Genomic DNA, 2,395 nt, shown 5'->3' on the forward strand with positions numbered 1-2,395 from the left:
ATTAGAAAAAGAAAAAACTTGTATAAACCCAAATATCTTTTGAATATTTGAATACCAAAGGAATTAGAGGGTCAAATCCAAGATTTTGAAGATAGAACAGAATGAAAGGTAAAGACTTAAAAAAAAAAAAAAATTCACTAAGCCACAGCTCAAACATTTCGACCCAATCAACAATACTGTCGGGAAACCAAAAACAGCATTTGAAACAGAACGCTACCTCTGAAAAATGTAAACAATATACAAAAAAAAAAAAAGCTACAAAAACAAAAACTCGTTGTTAAACAAATTAGATACCTGGTAGTTTGTCTTACATGATAAGATTGTGTTACACTTTTCATACACATTATGGCAACATGATTAGCAGGCCAAATGCAGAGAACCAGATGGGAGCCCAAGGCTGTGGTGGCTGCTGGGAGCAGCTTCCCAAGCTTTGGAGACACTGAGCCTGACCAGGAGCAGCCCCCCAATTTCCATTCTTGATTATGAGGTGGGGAAATGAAGTCTGAAGAGTATTCCTACACAACACCGCCGTTTGTAAGTTGAATTTGTTTTCTCCATGATCCACTTGGGTCCAGGTACCTCCCCCAAGTCACTTAGTGGTCCTGATGTAGATGGTCAGAGCTTCTTGTAGCCCTTGGTAGGGCCAGAGCAGTGGTTTGACCCCAATCTGTCTCTTCCAGAAGGCATTCTAACCCATCCAGCAGCCACAGTAGAGTCCAACAATGCTGCCTCCATTCCTTCCTGACCTAATTGCTGTGGGACAGCTCCCAGAGATAGGGCACAAAGACAGAGCGGATTCCTTCCACAGAAGTTGACCTTGGCCAGTGGGGAGGCACAGGAAACAATCCGTTCCCTCAAAATGATTTCACAACCATCTCCGCATCTTTAGGATATCTACAAGCTTTATCACATCTTTCTCCAGATCCCCATTTCCTGGTGAGGGGCAAGAGATACAAGAATGCACCTCCCCCAACAGACAGCAAGTGGGTCTTTTTCTTTTCCGGCAAGGCCAATTGCTCTGATATCACAGAATGCCACAGGCAGCTCAATTCTGAGGGCTTGGGCCATCGGCGCTGCAGGTGAGTGGAAACCCTGAAGGAACCTGCAGGCTGCCATTCCTCCTGAGGCAGCCAAAGAACAGCAGACTTGCTGACCGGCTGGGGCCAAGTCAAAGCCACACCAAGCCTGCAAATTGGATTTCCTAGGTCTTACCTCAAGAGACACAGAAGCAACTTCAGTAGTGGATGCCACACTTCCCCAAGGAAGAGGGGCACTGCTCCATGCTGACTGACCTTAGGACTTCTGATATTTTGTAAACCAGCTGGGGCTGGAAGAGGCATCTCTGCAAAGGGCACTCTGGATGCTCAGAGATCTGTCCCTGATAAAGACTCACCTGTGAGTGAGGGTGCCTGGGAATTGGGCAGAGGAAGTGGATGAAGGGCCCAGGCCTCACTGATACTCATCAGTGTCTGGGGCTTTCCCAAGGGAATATAAGATCGAAACAGGAACATCCTGTTGCGTCCAAGGTGCTTTCCACTTCCTCTTGACCCAGTGCGAGGTTGACTTTAGAAATAGGATTTATCTGAATTCAAGCAGCTGAGAGAACCCAGGGTCTTAGGTGCTGATCATGGATGTTCTCTGAGAATGAGCTGTCCAAAAACCCAACAGCTGCCCCCATCCTTTACTGTTCCATGAGGTTGAATTTGCTCCCCTTTGAGATCTTTGATTCTGACCCAAGATGCTTGATGCTGCTCTAGTGTTCCTTCGGGAGCACAGCATTTAGGTGGAGGACTAATGTAACATATCACTTGTATCCAAGGGGGAAAGATGGAGGAAGTTGTGCACAATATCCCATAAAATTAAAAACTGTATCCAGACAAGGTCAAATGCAGCAGGGCTGAGGTGTCTGACCTCGCCTCCTCCTTGGAGTCAGAGAGCTTTGCTCTGGGAGGGCCCGTGGTACCAAGTCTGTGGGGCACCTCTTTAATGACAGGAACTGCGGGCTGAGCAGGAGTGGGGAGGGTGTATAGGGTGATGATATACATCATTATAAATAGCAAACTGGGAGCAACAACATTTCAGAAACGAAACCCAAGTAAACCCCGAAACCACCTCTAGCCCCAAGCTGTCATCTTAACAAACAAAAGGGAACCTTGTAATCTGGGTCAAACATGAGCAGAAGGTGAGGGTACACCCTGTGAGCATGTGCACACAATAGCACATCCCCTCCCTGCAGCTCGAGTGTCTCTTTCAGTGTCCCAGGTTGCACCCCATTGCTGAAGCCCTCCCCTTCCCCAACTCTGGCTCCCCACCCTCTCATCTAGCCCAAAATCTTCCAATCCCCAACCCTAGCCCCAAATGCAGCTCTCTGGCTCCAGCTGCAGGTAGAAGATAA

Source organism: Chrysochloris asiatica, unplaced genomic scaffold (genome assembly GCF_000296735.1).
Source record: "Chrysochloris asiatica unplaced genomic scaffold, ChrAsi1.0 scaffold00007, whole genome shotgun sequence".
Lineage (NCBI taxonomy): Eukaryota > Metazoa > Chordata > Mammalia > Afrosoricida > Chrysochloridae > Chrysochloris > Chrysochloris asiatica.